Genomic DNA, 25,568 nt, shown 5'->3' on the forward strand with positions numbered 1-25,568 from the left:
GGAGGAGCCAGTGAAAGTCGACATCTGCGCCCATGACAGGCGTGCGCCACAACAGCTTGTTCTGAATGAGGCATAAAGTAAGTGATGTAAAACAGAGGAGATAAGACAGGTATGAGGCATAAAGTAAGTGATGTAAAACAGAGGAGATAAGACAGGTATGAGGCATAAAGTAAGTGAAGTAAACAGAGGAGATAAGACAGGTATGAGGCATAAAGTAAGTGATGTAAAACAGAGGAGATAAGACAGGTATGAGGCATAAAGTAAGTGATGTAAAACAGAGGGGATAAGACAGGTATGAGGCATAAAGTAAGTGATGTAAAACAGAGGAGATAAGACAGGTATGAGGCATAAAGTAAGTGAAGTAAACAGAGGAGATAAGACAGGTATGAGGCATAAAGTAAGTGATGTAAAACAGAGGGGATAAGACAGGTATGAGGCACAAAGTAAGTGAAGTAAACAGAGGAGATAAGACAGGTATGAGGCATAAAGTAAGTGATGTAAAACAGAGGAGATAAGACAGGTATGAGGCATAAAGTAAGTGAAGTAAACAGAGGGGATAAGACAGGTATGAGGCACAAAGTAAGTGAAGTAAACAGAGGAGATAAGACAGGTATGAGGCATAAAGTAAGTGATGTAAAACAGAGGAGATAAGACAGGTATGAGGCACAAAGTAAGTGAAGTAAACAGAGGAGATAAGACAGGTATGAGGCATAAAGTAAGTGATGTAAAACAGAGGAGATAAGACAGGTATGAGGCATAAAGTAAGTGATGTAAAACAGAGGAGATAAGACAGGTATGAGGCATAAAGTAAGTGATGTAAAACAGAGGGGATAAGACAGGTATGAGGCATAAAGTAAGTGAAGTAAACAGAGGAGATAAGACAGGTATGAGGCATAAAGTAAGTGATGTAAAACAGAGGGGATAAGACAGGTATGAGGCATAAAGTAAGTGAAGTAAACAGAGGAGATAAGACAGGTATGAGGGATAAAGTAAGTGAAGTAAACAGAGGAGATAAGACAGGTATGAGGCATAAAGTAAGTGATGTAAAACTGAGGAGATAAGACAGGTATGAGGCATAAAGTAAGTGATGTAAAACAGAGGGGATAAGACAGGTATGAGGCATAAAGTAAGTGAAGTAAAGTGAAGTAAACAGAGGAGATAAGACAGGTATGAGGGATAAAGTAAGTGAAGTAAACAGAGGAGATAAGACAGGTATGAGGGATAAAGTAAGTGAAGTAAACAGAGGGGATAAGACAGGTATGAGGCATAAAGAAAGTGATGTAAAACAGAGGGGATAAGACAGGTATGAGGCATAAAGAAAGTGATGTGTAAGACAGGTAAGGCACAAAGAAAGTGATGTAAACAGAGGGGATAAGACAGGTATGAGGCACAAAGAAAGTGATGTAAAACAGAGGGGATAAGACAGGTATGAGGCACAAAGAAAGTGATGTAAAACAGAGGGGATAAGACAGGTATGAGGCACAAAGAAAGTGATGTAAAACAGAGGGGATAAGACAGGTATGAGGCACAAAGAAAGTGATGTAAAACAGAGGGGATAAGACAGGTATGAGGCACAAAGAAAGTGATGTAAAACAGAGGGGATAAGACAGGTATGAGGCACAAAGAAAGTGATGTAAAACAGAGGGGATAAGACAGGTATGAGGCACAAAGAAAGTGATGTAAAACAGAGGGGATAAGACAGGTATGAGGCACAAAGAAAGTGATGTAAGACAAAACAGAGAGGGATAAGACAGGTATGAGGCACAAAGAAAGTGATGTAAAACAGAGGGGATAAGACAGGTATGAGGCACAAAGAAAGTGATGTAAAACAGAGGGGATAAGACAGGTATGAGGCACAAAGAAAGTGATGTAAAACAGAGGGGATAAGACAGGTATGAGGCACAAAGAAAGTGATGTAAAACAGAGGGGATAAGACAGGTATGAGGCACAAAGAAAGTGATGTAAAACAGAGTGGATAAGACAGGTATGAGGCACAAAGAAAGTGATGTAAAACACACTGGATAAGACAGGTATGAGGCACAAAGAAAGTGATGTAAAACAGAGTGGATAAGACAGATATGAGGCATAAATTAAGTGATGTAAAACAGTAAATAAGACAGGTACAAGGCATAAAGAAAGTGATTTAAAGCACACTGGATAAGACGGATATGAGGCATAAAGAAAGTGATGTAAAACAGTGAATAAGACAGATATGAGACTTAAAGAAAGTGATGTAAAACAGAGTGGATAAGACAGACATGAGGTATAAAGAAAGTGATGTAAAACAGAGTGGATAAGACAGATAGGAGGCTATACTGCCACTAACAGGAAGACGCATCCTTCTCACTTAGTCTGTATGACTGCCACTAACAGGATGACATCCTTCCTATTTGATCTGTAGGAGTGCCACTAACAGGATGACATCCTTCCTATTTGATCTGTAGGAGTGCCACTAACAGGATGACGCATCTTTCCCATTTCATTGGTAGGAAGACAGCCAGTACCAGGGTGATACAAAATCGGCGAACAATTGACAAATTACCATTTAATCTCATTTAATCGTTGAACAAAACAAACTTTAAACTTATTGTAACTGTTTCCCAGTAGTGTATGTGGCAACAGCAAAATATATAACGTGGTGGGGAATAAAATATGTGATGGGGTGAGAGTATTTTTACCTCCACCCCTACCCACTTTGGCTACGCATGGGTATGTTTTGATTAAAACTTGGGTACGTTTCGGTTTGGGTAGCATAGCGAAAACAGTTTCGGTGAGCATAAGCATTCGGTTCTAAAGCATATCAAATAGCGGCCTTTTGATCAGTACGAGCTGGACCTAGCTCGGTCGGTTGAACACTCGCCTGAGGCGCTTGAGTCGCAGGATCAAATCACCTCAGTGGATCCATTCTACTGACTGGGATTTTTCTTGTTCCAACCAGTGTACCACATCTAGTCAAAGGCCGTGGTATGTGCTTTCTTGTCTGTGAGAAAGTGAATATAAAAGATGCCTTGCTGCTAAGTTAGCTCCAGTCACCATACAGAGGAAACCTGCTACATTGTTCCATTAGCCCGATGGTAAAGTGTAGCGGGCTTCCTCTGCATGATGACTACCAATCAGAATTACCAAATGTTTGACATCCAATAGCCGATGATTAATTAATCAATGTGCTCTAGTGGTGTCGTTAAACAAAACAAACTTTTATTACTATTTCTACACTTCAAAGTAGAACTAAGCGCATTGCTGTATGTGGCAAAGTTACTGGCACGTGTGTCAAACAATGTATCATGCATCAGCCATTAATATTGTCGTCACCCGTTTCGGCGAGTGAAACATTAAATGGTATAATTTACAGCCAGATCTTTCAAAAACAAAATATGCATGTTGTTCAATAAAACATGTTGTCACGGGGATTCTATAATACCCGTAACTGAATAAAACACGATTGTCCAAATATCTCTCCTAACTGTATATCTATTAGATCTCTCTGCAACAGGCAGTTCAAAACCGCTTTGGCTCGTCAAGGTATGATCAGAGATACGATCTTATATAAAGTATATGTAATGTCGCACGTTTAGTTCACTAGAAAACACAACAAAAACACAATACACTTTGGAATCTGTATTAACCCTCGCTGACAAATGTACTGCCGTAGTAGTTAATTAATAACAACAATAATAACAACCCAGAACTGATCACTTAATTAGTTAATCTCTAGGTGTCTAGTTTACACAATATGCTAATCACTTCACCGTGACACAACACCCACACGTGTGATAATTGAGAAACGCTTCCAGGAGAATTTAATTAATAAAGGAATTACAACACTATTCCTAACTGGTTAATTTTTAATTAACCCTTAACTACTCATTCAGTAACCTTGTAACACAGAATTAATACTGGTACCTATCACAATAAAGACAATAACCTACAGTTTACCTAGGTTTTCTAGGATGACTGGCTAAGCTTTATATTACCAAATACTCGTATAAATATAAAACAGTAAGACTGCGATTTACTTTGTCAGATGACCGAAGACACTGTCTAAAGAATATTGGTATAATACAGTATTAAAATATGTAAAGTCACATCAATCACATCAAGGTTATACAACAGAGCAGAAATAAAATATTTACCAAAGTCCAAACGGACAACGTTCCCCTGGGATACCTTCCTATGGTTCTCTCCTAGATATCTCTAAACCCTAGCTATTTATTCAAAACTCTCAGAGACAGCGAATATTGCCTGGGGGTACAACGCGGTACCTCACCTATCATCTGATATTCCACCTCTCCCAGAGTCGGTATATTTTCCTCTGATCGTCAGACTGGCTGTCGCCAATCCGCGAGCAATCCCCTGGCCATAAACAGCACTACCGGAGATATTACGTAACCACTAGCCACATGGCCTCCACACCTGCTCTGGGTGTGTATTAGAAAAGCTCGATGACCGTCGCGCAGAAGTATTACGTAACAAGTTGCCCACCTGGCTAAGTGCAATTTGGAACTGCACACGGCCTTCTAAAACAATTAATATCGCCACAGGCAAAAACAAATTAAGAGCATGTTCCGTCACACATGTACTTATAATCATTTATAAAAATGGTTTTAAATATTTAAGGCAAATTGAAAAATGGAGTTGAAAATAACAACTTACAAACCAATTTGTGACTTTTGTTATTCATTTAAACAAAACAAGGACAAACTTACATTGTGTTAGTTGAATTACGACAATAGTTTAAATTACTTATACATTTATACATGTATATTTAATTATTAAGATAAAAAAAGTAAAGTTTGTTTTATTTAACGACGCCACTAGAGCACATTGATTTTTTTATCTTATCATCGGCTATTGGACGTCAAACATATGGTCATTCTGACACAGTTTTTAGAGGAAACCCGCTGTCGCCACATAGGCTACTTTTTTTACGACAGGCAGCAAGGGATCTTTTATTTGCGCTTCCCACAGGCAGGATAGCACAAACCATGGCCTTTGTTGAACCAGTTATGGATCGCTGTTCGGTGCAAGTGGTTTACACCTACCCATTGAGCCTTGCGGAGCACTCACTCAGGGTTTGGAGTCGGTATCTGGATTAAAAATCCCATGCCTCGACTGGGATCCGAACCCAGTACCTACCAGCCTGTAGACCGATGGCCTGCCACGACGCCACCGAGGCTGGTTTAATTATTAAGATAACTCATTTAATAATATGTTTACGGACCTAAATGTGCAAACATTATTTAGGCTACATTTGATTAAAACTTCATAATTCTTCATAAATCAAAAGTTTTGTTTTCTTGATTTAACATTTGACATGGACTGGAGCACTCAATTTTTACAGTCATCCGGTTGTCTGTGACGACCTAATATTCAGTCGGGCAACTTAATTCTATGATACTAGTTGCCTGTCGGACGACTAACTTTTTTTTACACCAAACTGCGAGTTGTGTCCCATAATAATGTGCAGTTTCCTTGCCCACAATTGCTTTTAAACTGTCGTTATCTAAAGCGTCAGTCAATCAGTCAAAATCACGTGGGTTTGTTTGCCACTCAGAACTCCTCGGCCGATTCTGTGAGACATCGGGAAAAACGTAATCGGCTGAAGTATTCCAAATAGGAAACATTCCATTGTGTTCGAATGGAACATAGAGTGCATTCGATTGGATCCAGTGTCCTGTGTTTTATCAGACTCCATTTTGGATTCATCCACCTCTTATCTCTATTTTTTTTAAAGTCACATTTGGACTTTCAAAAAAAAAAAAAAAAGTGTGTATCAATTGTATGTTTTGAATTTTATTCTGGTCTTTATCATTCCCAAAAAACTTGGCATTTCCAAATTTTAAATTTCTAATACAAAACCTTTTAAAATATTAAAAAGTGATGTATTTTATTGTCAGACAGCACATATTACATTTTATATTGACAACATATTAATTCCAAACCTGTTGGTTGCTGTTTTATTGGAATATAAATATAACTCTATTTTGAAAATGTGGATGAAATCGGGGCAACCAGAATTTTGGAGGGGCAACCTCAATATAAACGCATACTTGCCCTCCTGGCAAGCTACCAAGACAAGACAAAACAAGACTTTATTTACACTCGGGGCCGTTACGCAACGGCATAGGAGGAATATATACATAAACATTTTGTTATATACATGTGACAAGATGGTTGACAGTAAATACATTAATAACAATACATACACAAACACATATACAAACATATACAATCACGCACATCAATATATTATGTAATAATACAAATATTTAATACAAATATAGGGGTATCCAAGTACTTATAAACGAATAGATTGTTAAACTTATATATGGTGCAGTGGATAATGATAGTATTTTGTTAATTATGTTTGGTTTTGATGGTGTTTGTAGTCAAGGGCGTTTGAATTCATTAGTTATTATATTTATGAAATATGATAATTTCTTTAGGGTACTAATTCGTTTATTCTCCATTAGTTCTCTAAATTTATAAGTACTCGGTCGCGTATAATAATATGGGTGTAGCAACTGGACTCTTGAATTATGGAAAAAAATGGCAAATAAAAAGATAATGGAACTCGTCTCCAATGTCTATTTCATTACATAATGTGCAAATTCTATCTTCTATGAGTATATTATTCCAACATCCAATTTCAACGGGTAGGTAATGGTTAGACGTTTTAAATTTTATGAGTGCTGTCCACAGATTTTCTGGTAGTTTATTGATATAGCTTTCGAAAAATAGTTGTTCTTTGTATAATCGGTAAGTGTTGCCTCTCGATGACAGTGATATATTATTTTTCCATGTTTGTAAATACTGATCGCATTGTCTTTGTTTAATTTGTTGTGAGAGACAATTTACTGATGTGAAAGATTGTCTTATCCAGAATTCACCCATTCCCAAGTTATTCAGTGTGTTTTTAACAGTATTAATCCAGTTAGAGTTAGTTCCGTTAGTAAGGTGGTCATTTAACATAATTTTGTATAAAAGAGTAGACAATTTTGATTGTTTTCCTGATATCAGTCGCGCCCAGTAACATACCATTCTTCTGTATATAATTAACTCGACAGGCGTTCTCCCTAACTCTCCATAAAGCATAAATATTGGTGTTACGTTCTTAATGGGTATGATGTGTCTTAGAAAGTTTATTTGTACAGAATTAAATAAATCAACTTTTTCATATCCCCATATTTCACATCCATATAATAAAACTGGCAGAACGATTGAGTCAAACATTTTAAGTTTACATTCGGTTGATAGATAGTTGTCCTTTGATTTTGATAGTACAAAGTACATGGCCTTGGTAGCCTGTTGTTTAAGTCTGTTCTTTGTAACTCGAAAGTTGTTTAATTTTGTAAAAGTAATTCCTAAGTATTTATATTCTTTCACATGTTCTAATGTATTATTTCCAATCTTAAAATTTTGTTTATAATCTCTAGTGTTACCGTTAAAAATCAATATTTTCGTTTTGTTGCCGTTTATTTTAAGTTTCCATTTATTGCAATATTGATAAAACAAAATCCCTAAAATTGAGCACTGGACTGTATTTCATATGACAATGTGCTATGGATATGTTTTCATATATGAAGCCACATAAGTGTTAATGGAAGTAGATATATTTTAGGAATTGGAAGGAGGAAGCTGATGCAGTAATTATCAAAATTAGATGTTTTAGTTAATACAAACGAATTTCACATCATCCATTTATTTGTATAATATTTACAGGGCCGTATCTAGTATGGGTTAAGGGGGCTTTTGCAAACCCTAAACATACACAAATCGAGTATCATGTTTATGTTAACGGGGCCGTAGCTATGATTTTTTGTTGGGGGGGTGGGGGGGGGCAACTGAGTAGTTAATAGTCTAAAACTCCTTAAACAGTTAAGAAGATAATTTTCTTTAAGTTTCTATAATGCCCCCCCCCCCCCCCCCCCCCACCCCCACCCCCACGCTAGCTACGGCCCTGGTTAAAATGGCCAATTTTTGTCTACCTCAGGCTTTTCTGCCAGGAAATAATTTGAGGGTATGTACTAAAAACAAAACCGATCCTAACTACCACTACTTGGTATTATGGACTTGAACTCTTTTTAAAATTGGATACTGTATTTCATGTACTTTTACAAATTTTAAAAAGTAATTCTTTTACTATAATCTTTCTAAAAATTATTTTACAAATATATCCATTAATTTCCTAGATTTTATGATACGCCATTTTACCCTTCGTACCCTCTGGCCTGTACCTGTAGCCCGATTCCTTTTCTACTACCACCCCACTTACTTTATGGTAGGTACGAACCTGTGCCCCATTCCACCAAACGATCTTAGCCCTAAGATTACCTTAAGTGCATAACTACTTTATGCACTAAGGTGATCTTAGCGCTAAGATCTCTTCGTGGAACGGGGCCCTGTACAAGTATGGCAACACAATAAACTAATAAGGAAAGTTAATGGTTAGAAGCATACACAAATTATTTTAGACAAAGTGAGACTAAAAGAAGGTGGCCAGAAATAAAATGGTCATACCTGTGGTACAGGTATTGTTACCAACTCAACACAACTGTAAATATGGATGATATAATGAGACATACAGAACCAAGGCCGAGTTCAGCTTGTAATCAGCAGTATTATGTTGAAATACTGGCATCTTGTACATATCCTTATTTTAAAGAATATTGGTTGCAATGGACTTATAGTTAGGAAGAGCCTAGCACCTAGCGTTCATCTTAGTGGTCAGACTCAGTTTTGTGTTTGCAGATGGACCATTTTCCATTAATATATATGATACAAACTTGGAGCATGAAAATTCATATATATGACATAATATTGGGAAACATTAAAGGGGCGAGACCACTATATGATCCTGATTCAGAATGGGAAGTCTTTTGTATCCAGGCAGTACAGACTTGAACACTGTACACAGATATATATATATATATATAACAGTCGAAGATAGGTAAAAACGATTTGCAGTGAAAATGTCTATGTGTTGTTACTGACATAGTAGGTACTTTAGATTTTAGCGCAGACATTAATGCAAAAAGCACCCCGTTTCATGTCAACCCAATTAAATCATATAGATCCGATATTCTTTGCAAGGATACAAGGATACAAGGACTTGATACAAATGAAATTTAACCTAAGCGATTAGGCAGAAACTTTTATCAGAGTTGGAAAGTGCTCAAGACTACAAGAAGCAAAACTCACAGCCGAAAAACCATATAATTGTTATATATAATTTTACAACCTGGAATATTTAGGTCATTTGGTATGTCTAACTAGATTACTACTTCCAGACAGTCAAAGGTATTAACAAGCACTACGACCCTGAACAAAAAACATTTCAGGCCTTGTGAGATTGAAAGAACATATTATTATTTATAGTGAAAAGATACATAGGTTACTATCTATTCCAGTGTCAAGTGTCTAGTTAATAAAACCCGTACTTTTAATTTTTTGAAGAAAATTGTGATTTTAAAAATGTACGTTTTTCATCTGGAAACACTTCTCTGTAACCAATGTTCAGAACCTTAAAAGAAATTGTGATGTTTTGTGTGCTCTCATATTACAAAGTATCCTCTATCAACCAATAAATAAGATTCTTTTTAATAATATTAATTTTATAATATGTAGGTTTGATTGATTGAAACATATTTTATTGCATATAATGTACAAATGGATTGGGCACAAGTTATCCAATTTACAAGGCCCTCTCGTAATAACATACAATAATGAAAATACGACAATAACGGCGACTACAACTATTACAAGAATATACAAGAAATTAAATATTCAAAGAGGTAGGTAAGTAAACATGCATTGATTGCAGGCCCGTTTGAACGATATCTGGAGTGAGGAGAACAATCTCTAATAACGGAGCACTCTCTAGTGGAGGGTCACAAGCAACATTTTGAATCTTTATTTATATATGAGCCCATAAAAAACGTACATTTGCATCCTCAAGTAGGGGAGCACAAGTCCCTCTTCCCTGACTTTTTAAGAAACACCCCCAAAGCCCCTAAATCAGAACTGTCAGGACATTGAGAGTGTCCGTTTATCATCCCAAACTCACAGCTGCAAGGCGTATTCATAAAGTGGGGTTTTTTTTATCAACAGCATCATTCATTCTTTTTCTTTCTTTCTTTCGTATTCTTTTCGGTTTTTTTTTTTTTATCAACTATGTGTTTGGATCCGCACACTTTAGTAATTTTGTAAATAGCTACAACACATTATCCGCGTATTTCACGAATAAGGCAGAAACCAATGTTTTGCAGATACAACATGCGTCATCTTGGTATCACTCATTGTTGGTGGGGGCGGGGCGTAGCCCCGCGGTAAAGTGTTCGCTTGATGCGTGGTCGGTCTGGGATCGATCACCGTCGGTGGGACCATTGGAGTATTTCTCATTCCAATGAGTGCACCATGACTGGTATATCAAAGGCCGAGCGGGTGTGTGTATGTGTCCAGACCCCCTCGACCCCCCCCCCCCCCCCCCACCCCGGATCCGCAAACCTTTTCCTGTCCTGGACAGAGGAGCCGGTAAATGTCAACACCTGCGCCCACGCCAGGCATGTGCAACAACAGCGTGTTCTCAATCTGCACTTTAAAACTTATGACCTGACCTCACAGGATTACTTTCTGTTGTTAACCTTTATTTCAAACTTTGGTAGATAAATCAATGGAAGGTGAATTGCTGTCATTGTCATGCAATTATCGAATGCTACGAGGTCATCAATATAGAAGAAAGTGCAATTAAAAATGTACGTTAATTTTTTTTTTCCAGATTAGACTAGTTAGAAATTCTAAATCATGTAGGCCTACACTGCAGCTTTTGTAAGGGGATTGGCAATTTGCTACATGACGAAGACAAGCAAATATTGTTTTATGGGAGGGTTACAAAAGTTAGTCAATTATTTTTGCAATATTAAAAACAGAAGAAAAAACTGGACCTTAGCTTTTGTGGGAGGGTACTATGTACCTATGGCGCGCAATCAACACATCCACCAAAACAGGTCCCTCGCCGAAACAGGGCAACTGACATCGATATCTTTTGACAAGCATCAGTAGGCCTATTGAGCGGCCGGTTTAAGGATCCGCGGGGCCTGTAGCACAAATAACAACGCGGCCTCTTCCCATGATATATATTTTGCAACTCCCCTCGTATAAAGGGGGGAAACAGGGGCGTAGGCTGAAGCAAATAGTCCGCTTTCAGAACTAAAACATACAGGTTTAAATGCATATGGAGTTTCTGGTGGTGCAAAAACAAAATAGAAGGTCCACTTGATTCATATTCGACCCCCCCCCCCCCCACCGTCAGGTTCAGATCACGCTACGACCCTGGGAACTGACCTGGGGAAAATAAATATGCACACATCATAGCGGGGCCCCAGAATTTAAGCGCGGGGACCGTAGCACGTGCTAAAAACCGCATCTGCATGATCAGTAATTTATATGGTATGGTGTATATATCAAAGATCCCTTCTAATGCAAAAATGTAGTGGGTTTCCTCTAAGACTGATTGACATCCAATAGCCCATGATTAGTAAATCAATGTACTCTAGTGTTGTCGTTCAATAAAACAAACTTTAACTTCTCCTATCATGCACAGTAGACTTGAGTACGCCCGCCAAAATTTACCCCGGATGTTTTTATTTTGTATCTGAACTTCCGATTAAGCGCGAACATTCAACGATCAAAAAGTGGGATATGGAAATGTTGACTCATTTATACTACGGACAAAAAATACTTGTTTTGTGTTAGAATATATTGGTAAGAAATACACGGTTATTGTCATATGACTACGTTTAAATGGAAAATGCTGAAGTTGTGAGCATTTCTGTACAAAAATGGGTCGAAGCCCGAAAGTAACCCGAAGACAAAAACCCGTATCATTGAAAGGGGGGTACGGGTCGAATTCATGCAACACAAAACCAATTTGGCTTTAACGGCACCTCAATGTTTTGACAAAAACGGAACCTTTTTTTATTTTTAATATAGGACCTAACAGTTGAAAGATCGATGCATTGTGTTATGTCTGGTCCGAACATCCATTCCATCCCTGAGATAGGCTTACTTTAAAGTAGTCATCCCATCCTTCTACAAATATGTTTGTTTTTTTATATAAATAAGTGTACAAAGTCAAAGCATTTTATTTATTTTGTTTGTTCATAAAACACAAGAAAAATGATATATAAAAGGCGTCTAAAAATAATAACTGTTATTGAACTTACATATACTCTTCAAAAAAAGAAACGCAAAAGGGTACAAATGGGTTATAACTCCGATTTTATGTTTCCTACCGGTTCATGCTTTGTGAATATAAGGTCATTGCATGTCCCAAACACATTCCCACGGTTACATTCGATAAAACGCAGCTACTGTGCAATAAAGTTCCAAAATGTGAATATTCGCAAAAACGCAGCCACGTGCAAACCATGTCACCACTGCACGTGCGTTGTCTGCACGTGCAACATGAACACCGACAGTATAAAAGTGCAGGGTGTTCGCTTGCCTGGCCTCTGTATCTGGCCGACAGTTGACAATCCAGGACATGCCACGTCTCAGTGAACCGCAGAGAAACAATGCCATCGGCCGACTAGACGCAGGCGAATCCAGAAAGGCCGTTGTCAGGGCATTCCATGTGTCCCCAAGCACCATCTCCAGACTGTGGGACCGTTACCAGCAACATGGATCAACACGTGACCTCCCTAGATCCGGTCGACCACGGGTCACTACCCCCGGGCAGGACCGCTACATCCGGGTACGCCACCTTCGGGAACGATTGACTACTGCCACCTCCACAGCCGCAGCAATACCAGGTTTGCGCAGGATATCCGACCAGACCGTACGGAACCGCCTACGTGAGGTAGGAATTCGTGCCAGACGTCCAGTTCGAGGTGTCATCTTAACACCACAACACCGTCGACTCCGACTGCAGTGGTGCCAGATTCATCGACAATGGCCTCAAATGCGATGGAGACAGGTGTGGTTCAGTGACGAGTCCCGATTTCTGCTCCGACGTCATGATGGAAGATGTCGCGTGTATAGGCGTCGTGGTGAACGTTATGCGGCAAACTGCGTGCAGGAAGTGGACAGATTCGGCGGGGGTAGTGTCATGGTGTGGGCAGCCATCTCACACACTGGCAGAACTGACCTGGTCCATGTGCAGGGCAACCTGAATGCACAGGGCTACATTGACCAGATCCTCCGGCCACACATCGTTCCAGTTATGGCCAACGCCAACGCAGTGTTCCAACATGACAACGCCAGGCCTCACACAGCACGTCTCACAACGGCTTTCCTACAGAACAACAACATTAATGTCCTTCCTTGGCCATCGATATCACCGGATTTGAACCCAATTGAGATTCTATGGGACGAGTTGGACCGACGCCTCCGACAGCGACAACCACAGCCCCAGACCCTGCCCGAGCTGGCAGCAGCCTTGCAGGCCGAGTGGGCCACCATCCCCCGGGACGTCATCCGTACTCTGGTTGCTTCAATGGGCAGGCGGTGCCAGGCAGTTGTCAACACACGCGGAGGCCACACCCGGTATTGACTCCAGATGACCTTGACCTTGGTGGTGTGTCCTATCACTTACTCACAATGGACTAGAGTGAATTGTGAACAATCCTGCAACATTTGGTAATTATCGGACTCACCATTCAATAATTAAATCAATTCTCCAAATGTTACGACAATGTGGTTTTGCGTTTCTTCTTTTGAAGAGTATATATTAGTTGGCACGTTTTTCAGTCGGGCTGGTCTAAACAGTAGCATGACCCAATGATTTTTTAAAAATTCAAATAGGAAACTCATTGTTTGCATACATAATAGTATGGGTTTTAGAAGATGAATGCTTTTTGTTTTAATGAAAAAGAGTGAAAAATTAATTTTTAACAAATTTTTGTATACGGCCGGTTGACAGACCTTTAAATATTATTTTTCATTTTCTATCCAAAAACCTGTATAATGAATGTAACAGGGCAATCATCCAAATAACTGGTGATTATTTTGTTTTTTACATGTAATATGACCTCTAATCTGATTGAAAATGGAAACAAATAATATAAAGCAGAATTAAAATGGTTTTAAGTATTGTTTTACAACGATATATATGCAAGCAAAAAGTCACCATTTTCAGCGAAACAGAGTACTTACGTCTATATCTTTGGTTCCTCCATGTTGATGTTAGTGCATTATGATTATAGAATTCATGTGAAAAATGAACTGGTATGTATAGTTGTGGGCACGTAACTCCGCAAAAACTCCTGTACTGTCTCTGCTATGGATATTACGGGAGTTTTGGCACAGTAACGTGTCCACAACTAGGGTCAGTAATGAGAATAGTCATGTTCATATTCACCCACCAATGTCTGAAAATTATTTTTTGTTTTTTGTTTTCATGAAATACTTTTGCTGGTGACATGGTGTCTTTTATGGGACCTCTGAAGCCAGTAATAAATAGATAGACCAATCAAAATCTATCAAATATTTCCTTCAGAGATATACACCATCAGGAATCACCAAACAAAATACTGAACTGACTTGGTAGGACTATGATTTGGAATAATATTTGTAAAGTTTGTTGGAGGTGTCCGGGTGCCGATGGAGTAGAGCCGGAGTGTCAACATGGACATGGAAAACATGCATTACAATATTCTGAATGGGTTGGGGAAGTTGACATGATGTTTGTACCTTGATTATAACGTCTTAATAATATGTTTTTAAAAATATACTCTTCAAAAAAAGAAACGCAAAAGGGTACAAATGGGTTATAACTCCGAATTTATGTTTCCTACCGGTTCATGCTTTGTGAATATAAGGTCATTGCATGTCCCAAACACATTCCCACGGTTACATTCGATAAAACGCAGCTACTGTACAATAAAGTTCCAAAATGTGAATATTCGCAAAAACGCAGCCACGTGCAAACCATGTCACCACTGCACGTGCGTTGTCTGCACGTGCAACATGAACACCGACAGTATACAAGTGCAGGGTGTTCGCTTGCCTGGCCTCTGTATCTGGCCGACAGTTGACAATCCAGGACATGCCACGTCTCAGTGAACCGCAAAAAAACAATGCCATCGGCCGACTAGACGCAGGCGAATCCAGAACGGCCGTTGCCAGGGCATTCCATGTGTCCCCAAGCACCATCTCCAGACTGTGGGACCATTACCAGCAACATGGATCAACACGTGACCTCCCTAGATCCGGTCGACCACGGGTCACTACCCCCGGGCAGGACCGCTACATCCGGGTACGCCACCTTCGGGAACGATTGACTACTGCCACCTCCACAGCCGCAGCAATACCAGGTTTGCGCAGGATATCCGACCAGACCGTATGGAACCGCCTACGTGAGGTAGGAATTCGTGCCAGACGTCCAGTTCGAGGTGTCATCTTAACACCACAACACCGTCGACTCCGACTGCAGTGGTGCCAGATTCATTGACAATGGCCTCAACTGCGATGGAGACAGGTGTGGTTCAGTGACGAGTCCCGATTTCTGCTCCGACGTCATGATGGAAGATGTCGCGTGTATAGGCGTCGTGGTGAAAGTTATGCGGCAAACTGCGTGCAGGAAGTGGACAGATTCGGCGGGGGTAGTGTCATGGTGTGGGCAGCCATCTCACACACTGGCAGAACTGACCTGGTCCACGTGCAGGGCAACCTGAATGCACAGGGCTACATTGACCAGATCCTCCGGCCACACATCGTTCCAGTTACGGCCAACGCCAACGCAGTGTTCCAACATGACAACGCCAGGCCTCACACAGCACGTCTCACAACGGCTTTCCTACAGAACAACATTAATGTCCTTCCTTGGCCATCGATATCACCGGATTTTAACCCAATTGAGCATCTATGGGACGAGTTGGACCGACGCCTCCGACAGCGACAACCACAGCCCCAGACCCTGCCCGAGCTGGCAGCAGCCTTGCAGGCCGAGTGGGCCACCATCCACCAACCACGATGTAGAACACCTCTCCTAACTACATTTTTACCTGAAGCAAACTTTTCACACTGAATTATTTTTAGGCAAATGCGTGCATAATTAAGTGAAAATAGAATGTTCTAGCAGATTAATGTATTAACATTTCTCATTGGCTATGTTTCCCGTGTCAGAACCTATCAGAAAAGAGCTTTCAGACGGAGTTTGTACCCATTAAATGAGACAAATCTGGAGCCAGTTTTTGCGCAGACGCAATTCATGCCGTCACGAGTTATCGTTCCTGTTGGTTCATGCTATAAACAGTATATTTCTTCCCGATCTGGCAACTTCTATCTTTCAACTTCTTTTGCTGTCCACCTCCACATCCCAGTCCTTGTCTCTCCAACCGTGACAGGTGCTTGTCTTTTGTGGCTATCTGTGCCACACACCTGTTCCTCATCAGCTTTTAGCTGTGAGCTTAGTCTGACCACTTCGGGGAGTGTTCAGTAGTTACTTCCAGCATTGTTAAGAGGCACTTGTAACCACCTACTATGCACCCCTACTATCGGCGGTCATTAGTGCCGTGGGTCAGACCAGCTTTATTAGCGGCAGAGGACGAGGATGCAGGGAAATACACAGAGACTGCACCCGTGGAGGAAGTTGAGACAGGTAGGCGATGGTGTGGACAGCTCAGAAAACAGAGTCGGAGGAAATTGACAGGAAGGGATGAAACAAATTGATATCATGGGAGAAATTGGAAAGTTTTTTATATTAAGATAATAAGAATGATAGGCAGAGGGTGATAGATGAGAAAGATGAATGAATGTGTGAGCCAGCTTTGACGGGATTTGAACCACTGTCGTCAGCTTGATTGTCCAGCAGCTTATCCACTAGACCACGCAGGGCTAGAAATGAAAAAAAAAATCTACATGCACCAGGTGCATGCTGAAAAAAAGTTACATGCGCCATTAAAATTCTGCATGCACCAAAAATAAGGTAAATCCTGTTAACAATGAGGAAAATACTGTTTTAATTTCCTTGATTACAGTGTTGATTATCATTTAAATTAGCCTACGGAATTCAACGAGAAGTTGCGATTGAAATAATCACTGGCTGACTTCGAGTCAATTACGCGAGTAACGCACCTGCACGATCGCAGTCATCTGATCAAGTGCCCATATCTGAGGTCGAAAATGTTCAAGACAGTTACGGTACTTTGTATTGATCACAGATCTGGTGGAGTTCAATTTGTCAGTGACGACAACAACTGTGTTATGCACGTGGATACCCCAAAGTCGGTCTCGACCACCTTCCCTAATACGGTTACCGTTCACGGATATAACCGAGATATTCCCGGCAATTTTTGCAAATATATTTCACGGAAATGACCGAAAAGGTGCCATTGTTGTAAGTAGGATTATGGGATACAAAATGGATGCGCCCATAAGATAAAATTTATCGTTTTCATGTGGCGTGTGACGGTACATGCTCTTAATTTCTTTTCGCCTGTGGCGATATTAATTGTTTTAGAGGGCCGTGTGCAGTTCCAATATGCACTTAGCCCAGATGGGCAACTTGTTACATGATACCTTTGCGCGACGGTCGTCGAGCTGTATTTTCTAATACACACCCAGCCAAGTGCTGAGGCCATGTGGCCAGTAGTTACGTAATACCTCTGTGAGTGCGGTTTCGACGACCGTGATTTTGGCGACTAGGCGTCAGTAAGTCTGGTCTTCAAAGAGAAAAATGCGTCTCTGGGAGTTGGGGAAATATCTCATGATACGTGAGGTACCGCGTTGTGCCCCCAGGCGATATTCGGAATTATGATAAATAGCTAGGGTTTTAGAGATATCGGAGAGAAACATTGGAAGTATCCAGGGGAACGGACGTCGTCCACTGAACGATCTATATTAGTTCAGCCAGGACTTTGGTAAATATATTATTTCTGCTCTGTTGTATAACCTTGATGTGATTGATGTGACTTTTAATATTTTAATACTGTATTATACCAATATTATTTAGACGGTGCTGCCGGTCATATGACGCAGTAATCTGTAGGCTCACTGTCTAAATAATTATTAAAGCTTAGCCAGTCATCCTAGAGGACCTAGGTAAACTGTAGGTTATTGTCTTTATTGTGATAGGTACCAGTATTAATTCTGTGTTACAAGGTTACTGAACGAGTAGTAAGGGTTAATTAAAAAGTAACCAGTTAGGAATAGAGTTGTAATTCCTTTATTAATTAAGTTCCCCAGGCAGCGTTTCTCAGTTATCACACGTTACTGAACGAGTAGTAAGGGTTAATTAAAAATTAACCAGTTAGGAATAGAGTTGTAATTCCTTTATTAATTAAGTTCTCCTGGAAGTGTTTCTCAATTATCACACGTGTGAGTGTTGTGTCACGGTGAAGTGATTAGCATATTGTGTAAACTAGACACCTAGAGATTAACTAATTAAGTGATCAGTTCTGGGTTGTTATTATTTGTTGTTGTTAATTAACTACTGCGGCAGTACATTTGTCAGCGTAGGTTAATACAGATTCCAAAGTGTATTGTGTTTTTGTTGTGTTTTCTAGTGAACTAAACGTGCTATAATAATATATACTTTATATAAGATCTTATCTCTGATCATACCTAGACGAGCCAGCGGGTATAACTGCCTGTTACAGAGAGATCTAATAGATATACAGTTAGGAGAGATATTTGGGACAATCGTGTTTCATTCAGTTACGGGTATTATAGGATCCCCGTGACATGGCGAACAGATTATGAAATGCATACGCAAAATTCAACAACTTGTGTCTGAATCTGGTAGACAACAGGATACTAGTATACGCAATACACAGTACTTGAAAAATATTAGCATGCACCGCGTGCACCCAGTTTTAAAAGTTACATGCACACGCAAAAATCAGCATGCACCGGTGCATGTACTAACACTGCATTTTGAGCCCTGCCACGGATATATAAAAGGCGCCTAAAAATAATAACTGTTATTGAACTTAGTAAATTACATATTAGATGGCACATTTTTCAGTCAATTATTGTTCACAACTTGTAATGATTCTTGTTCCGTTTTTGCCATACATTTTAAAATATTTGGTGCCGTTTCAGCCAAAACTAGGTTCCGTTTTGTCCATAGATTTTGGTGCCATTTTTGCCAATGCTAGGTTCCGTTTTGTCCAGTTTGGTTCCATTTTTGCTTGGAGCCGTTTTGGCACAGTACTGTTTTCGATATAACCCATTTTTCAAGAATGACACGTGTCACGTGATGTCACCAAAACTTGTTTGCAATGAATCTGTGAAGCAGACAAAACTTTGACAATGACAGCAGTGTAAAACTGTTATTTCTTTAAGTTTGTTTAATATTACACGTTATTTAATATAGTACGTATAGTGCAAAATGGCGGTCGTGTATACTTTTCCCAGGGTTTCTGTCAGACGATAAATCAGGTATGACGCCAAACCAAAATTGTTTTCCATATTTTATTTTGTTTAAGTTAACTTTTTGACAAAATTAATTAGTCCTCTATTGGTCCAACCTGGAGGGGACTACAGGTTTCATCTCTGTCTGTCCATCTGTCTGTCCGTCCGTCTGTCCCACATATGTTTTCCGAATGTTTTTTGCAGAAGGCTTTGAGATATTGAGCTGAAATTTTGTGTATATACATAGTTTTATCATGTACTGTTGCAGATCAAGTTTGACTTTCATGGTGATTTACCCATTTTTAACGGAGTTATGGCCCTTGAATGTAGGCAGTAGCCAGTGATAAACTAATTAGTGCTCTGGTGACATTAAACAAATGAAATTAGGCAGCAATCTGTCCCTGGAGGCCAAATTTCAATATTCTCAGGTAATTTCTGTATTAAGGCGACTGACCCTATCTCCACCCATGGAAATGGACACCAATTTTGGTCAAGCTACCAACTGGTAACAAATGTTTTGTCAAGAAAAAGAAAAAGAAAAGAAAAAAGAAGAGTGAAACAACAGGTTCAAGATCCATGAATACCATGGGAATTCCCATGACCCATTCAGTGTTCAAGATTAAAATTTTTGGCCAGTATCCCAGTTCTTGAAGTCTGGTATCCAAAATTAAATTCTGGTATCCCCGGGATATCGGAATACTGTTAATCTCGAACACTGCCATTTAATTCAAATAATTGTTTTAAAAAGTTATTGTTCTTATGTCACCGGTACAGTATGACAGCACTTCCACACCCTATCTGTAAACTGTCAGCAAGACATAAAAATTGAAGCACAATAGTATTAACAAAGTGGTGTTTCATTCTTCCCGATGTGACCCACTAATATATCTGAACAGTATATGCAAAGAAATATTTTATAAATAATATAAATGTATATTTATTTTTAAATGTTAGATTGGATTCTTTCACATCCCTTTTCTTCAGTTATGTCTTGTTCAGTGCCATCTTGATATATTTCTTCCAATATTCAGATGGGATTCTGCAAAACAACACAGAAAAAAATATTTTATATAGTCTGGATAGATCTGCTATGTAATTAGCAATTGTTTAATGTAAACATTTAGTTCTTTCTATTAGTTTTTAAAGACTAAGTTAGAGAATCATAGTCTACCAAGTTTCAAATGTGGGGAATCAAAACTTCAGGAAAAAACAAACTTTCAGTTAAATTTTCAATTTTACTTCTAAAAATAATAGTTTAAAAAAATATTCAATCAAATCTCTAGGATAAATGTTAATTTTTGTATTAAAATAGACTTTGAAATAGTCAATGTTGAACTTTCATTTTAATTAAGAAGAAACCAGAAAATATACATACATGTATATACATATATTTTTAATCTCTTAAGTTCTAGAAACTACTAGAAAGAATTATGCAAATAACTGTTTATAAATCTTTCTGATTCAACTGATTATGTTTCGATAAGTTTCATGTATTTGTATGTACATGTTGAGGATATTAAAGCTGGATGATCAACTTTAATAAAACATCAGTCAGACTGATTTGTTCAGTACATGAACCATTACAACATGTATGTATCTGGAGATAACTGGTGAATAAATGAAAACATCCATTTTAATTGTGCATTTTGTAAAAAATATGATGATCATAGGTTTTGTCTTTTGGTGTTCTCTGTAGCATCTTTATTTTTCTCAACAAATAATAGGTATTCTGACTTTAGAACAGTTTAATGTAAATGATATTAACATGCAATGATTGGGCTTATAAAAATTAATATGTGTGTTAAGCAAACGTAAAAGCTAACAAATATTTTTCATATTACTGTTTAAAATGTCAGTCATTACAACTGCCCCCATTTCCCTTGGGCTTTTAATTAGCACTGTGTGAAGTAAATTAATTACTCCCAGTCAGCCAGAAGTAGATACACATCCTTTTGATAAGACAGGTACAAAGTGATCAGGTGACAAATCCCATTCTCCCATAGACATTTTATTGCCCCAATTAGTGGAGCTATGTAATCCCTTTGTAAATTGTAAGGTGATATCTAAAGACTTTCAGTGTTTGTGAATTGCAGAAGTTGATGAACATCACATAAATTATTTTAGTTCATTTTAATCAAAATACATATATATATATATGATGCTTTTCAAGTTGGTTTTATCACATAAACTGTTTTAATGTACAATGGTGCAAATGTTTCTCCATTACTGGAAATGGAGGGACAGGTCACAATTATCAAAATCATATAATTAAAAGTTATAACTTATTAATACTTCCAAGCTATTAATTGATCATATAGATTTAAAAACTTTAAAATTTGCCTTGACATAAAGAAAGAAATAAAAATCATGTTTGTTGGTAACAAAGGGAAACCACAAGTATATTTTAATTAATTACTACTAATTATTTATAATATTTAAATGTAAACAACAACACCAAACCTTTATGTGACAAAATAACTATAATCAGCACTAGTTTGAACTTTTAGTATAGTTGTATTCACTAAATGGAATGTCTATGCACATGCTTTAACATAAATAAAGAGAATTTATCAGATAAAGGAATGCCGCCATTTTGTCTATTTGAAAATCCAATAACGATTGTAATGCATGGTTTTTAAATGAAAAACATGAACTGTTAAAATTAAAAAATAGGTGCTACATGTAGTCAGATACTTACCAAATTAGTTTTCCTGTGTGATAGACTTGTTCCACGGACATGAGGTATAGTCTTAACTAAACACGTGCACAAAGAAAATGTCCAGGTGCCGCCATTTTGGTTTTCTTCTTTGGTTTCCTCCTACTGGCTGGAGACCCACACAGTGGTGTCTGAATTAAGTCCTTTTGAAGTTGCACCATACTGCCTAAGATGGCAAGGCTATTAATCTCAGGATTTTGCACCTCTCATAATAATCCCGGGTTCTATCTGAATTCTTGATGTCATTGTTGTTATCTTTGTTTTTCTTGTGGGGGTTTTTTTCTTGATTTTTTTATTTTTTATTTTTTTTTAGTTAATTAACTTTTTTATATGTAAATACAAATTACCATTAATAGATAAAATAAATCCATACTGTAATAAACATTGAAATGGAGCTCACCTCCTGTCACACACACACACACACACACACACACACACACACACTGCCCTACAGCAACAATTGACAGGTGGTGAGTCTGGAGGGTCTATTTAAGTGAGGAGATAACATGGGATAATTATAATCATATTAGCCACTGTTCCCAATGAATTTGATAAATCCTGTGAGAAGTTATGAATTATTAAAAAATAGCCATGAAAATGTTTTGGACTTAGTTTTTCCCGTTCATTTTGGAACACATCATTTCCTTTGCAAAAGGACTATCTCCAAACTAATAGTTCATTATATTTCACTTATATAAAAAAAAAAAAAAGTCTTAATTCCATTTCACTTATACCACTGATAAACCACTTATAGGTGAAATATATGTGGAGTATCAGTGATGTATGTATCAGTTAACCATTCTTTTCACTTATACTTATACACACTGATACTTCACTTATACCAATATATGGGTAACTTATAGGCCACTTATAAGTGGCGTATAAGTAAAGTATATTCCACTTATAAGTTTGTATAAGTTATTTCCGTAAGGGAGGATTGATTTCTGCACATTTTAATTTACTTCATAGTATGACTTTTTCAGAAAATTAAGTCTAAATAATAAATTTCAGCCAGACTTTGCCTTTACACTGTAGGAGATATTCTACTAGTATAATACATAGTTATGATTTGTTGTACATTATAAAGTTTAATTAGATATCATTATGTTTTGTATCAAGATTTCTATCATTTTATGAGGGAACTAGAAAACCTGGTGCATGTTTTTAACAATTTAGATTCTTCTTGAGTTGTGTAATTCTGACTGATTGAGCAATCAAAAGTTGGTTGGTTGGTACCAACTGGATTCAGGGGTACAGAAAGTACTCACCCGCTCGACGAATTAGAGTAAAAATTCTTAGGGACGATTTAAAAAATGCAACTACCAGCCCGACGGTCTGTCTGTCTTTTTTATTTTGTTCGACACATGATGTCGATCACTAACCAAGTGTTATTAATAATATAAAATCCACCATATAGCCTTGGGATCAGTGATTTACAAAATGTACTAGCCCTGATTAAAAATTCACTAGCCCTACTTTACAGTAATACTTTAAGTTAATACAATTTTACTAAATAATAGTAATAATCGGATATGTCACCTAAAACAGGAGATAGAGCTTGAAAACTAACATTGGGGGTAGGGGTGAGGGCAGGATATTCATATTTACAAAATAGACTTAACAGCAACATTTGACTAACAAAAATTCACTAGCCGTCTGGCATGGCAATAGTAGTTATTTACTAGCCCAACATTGAATATCACTAGCCACGGGAGTGGGGCTACCATAATCTAGAAGCCCTGATATCTATATATTTCATTTGAATTGAAGACACTGTTTATTATAATAGTGTTAATGATATATTGTTCTATAGACTGGCGGACTAGTAGAAATTCTGGCTGGCTAGTAAAATTTAGTTGGTTCTGGTCTGGACAGCGGGCTAGTTAAATATTTTCCATTTCTGCACCGCTGTGATTTTAAGTGATGATCTTGGTGAAATTCCAACAGATACACAGTGTTTCACTAGCAAAGTGATCTGGTCTCATTATCAGTGTGATTCTGCACCGCTGTGATTATAAGTGATGATCTTGGTGAAATTCCAACAGATACACAGTGTTTCACTAGCAAAGTGATCTGGTCTCATTATCAGTGTGATTCTGCACCGCTGTGATTATAAGTGATGATCTTGGTGAAATTCCAACAGATACAGTGTTTCACTAGTAAAGTGATCTGGTCTCATTATCAGTGTGATTCTGCACCGCTGTGATTATAAGTGATGATCTTGGTGAAATTCCAACAGATACACAGTGTTTTACTGGCAAAGTGATCTGGTCTCATTATCAGTGTGATTCTGCATCGCTGTGATTATAAGTGATGATCTTGGTGAAATTCCAACAGATACACAGTGTTTTACTGGCAAAGTGATCTGGTCTCATTATCAGTGTGATTCTGCACCGCTGATTATAAGCGATGATCTTGGTGAAATTCCAACAGATACACAGTGTTTCACTAGCAAATTGATCTGGTCTCATTATCAGTGTGATTCTGCACTGCTGTGATTATAAGTGATCATCTTGGTGAAATTCCAACAGATACAGTGTTTCACTAGTAAAGTGATCTGGTCTCATTATCAGTGTGATTCTGCACCGCTGTGATTATAAGTGATGATCTTGGTGAAATTCCAACAGATACAGTGTTTCACTAGTAAAGTGATCTGGTCTCATTATCAGTGTGATTCTGCACTGCTGTGATTATAAGTGATCATCTTGGTGAAATTCCAACAGATACAGTGTTTCACTAGTAAAGTGATCTGGTCTCATTATCAGTGTGATTCTGCACCGCTGTGATTATAAGTGATGATCTTGGTGAAATTCCAACAGATACACAGTATTTCACTAGTAAAGTGAACTGGTCTCATTATCAGTGTGATTCTTTGTAGGGAAGGGTGCGGCAGTCCAGTTACAAAGCCTGATTCACAGTCAGTCTGAGTTCGATCCTCGTTGGTGGGCCTATTGGACTATTTCGCCTCCCAGCCAGTGCACCATGACTGGTATGATTGTGCTATCCTGTCTGTGGGATGGTGCAGTGTATAAATGATTCCTTACTACTAACTGCAAAAATGGAGTGGATTTTCTCTCTGAGACCAGTGTTTCTGCCAGAAAGAAATGTTTGGGTAGGCACTATGGAATTGAATGCAACCACAATCAATAGGGGATATGGTGGGCCTCCCCCAGAAAGACAATGGGTTATAATTAGGGTTAGGGTTAGGGTTAAGAAAATCATACAGTAATAATAAGAATAATTAATTTTGTCAAAAGGTTACCCTCTGACAGAAACCCTGAAGACTATATGTCTAAATTACCAAATGTTTGCAGGGCACAATATTTCATGCGAACTGTCGTTCTGTTCGCGTGTCGGTTACGCAAAATTAAATTTACCCGAACCGCAAATCGGTTACGTCGTGATCTTTAGACGTTCAGAAATTAAAACTTGCAGACTTCACGATTACAAGACGTGTATTCATGCAGACATACTACTAGTATTCTGTCAAGTGTTT

The 25,568-nt window shown here is 38.4% G+C and overlaps 1 protein-coding gene across 1 annotated transcript in view; it reads left to right on the forward strand.

Annotated features, from left to right (window-relative positions):
• Positions 1-11,670: 11,670 nt before the first annotated feature.
• Positions 11,671-25,568, forward strand: part of LOC121385338 (disks large-associated protein 4-like) — a 172,140-nt gene continuing 158,242 nt past the window's right edge. The window contains exon 1 of the mRNA XM_041515980.1: positions 11,671-11,763. The gene's annotated coding sequence lies outside the window, so the exon portion shown is untranslated. The remainder of the gene's footprint in view (positions 11,764-25,568) is intronic.

Source organism: Gigantopelta aegis, chromosome 11 (assembly GCF_016097555.1).
Source record: "Gigantopelta aegis isolate Gae_Host chromosome 11, Gae_host_genome, whole genome shotgun sequence".
In the NCBI taxonomy this organism is placed as follows: Eukaryota; Metazoa; Mollusca; class Gastropoda; order Neomphalida; family Peltospiridae; genus Gigantopelta; species Gigantopelta aegis.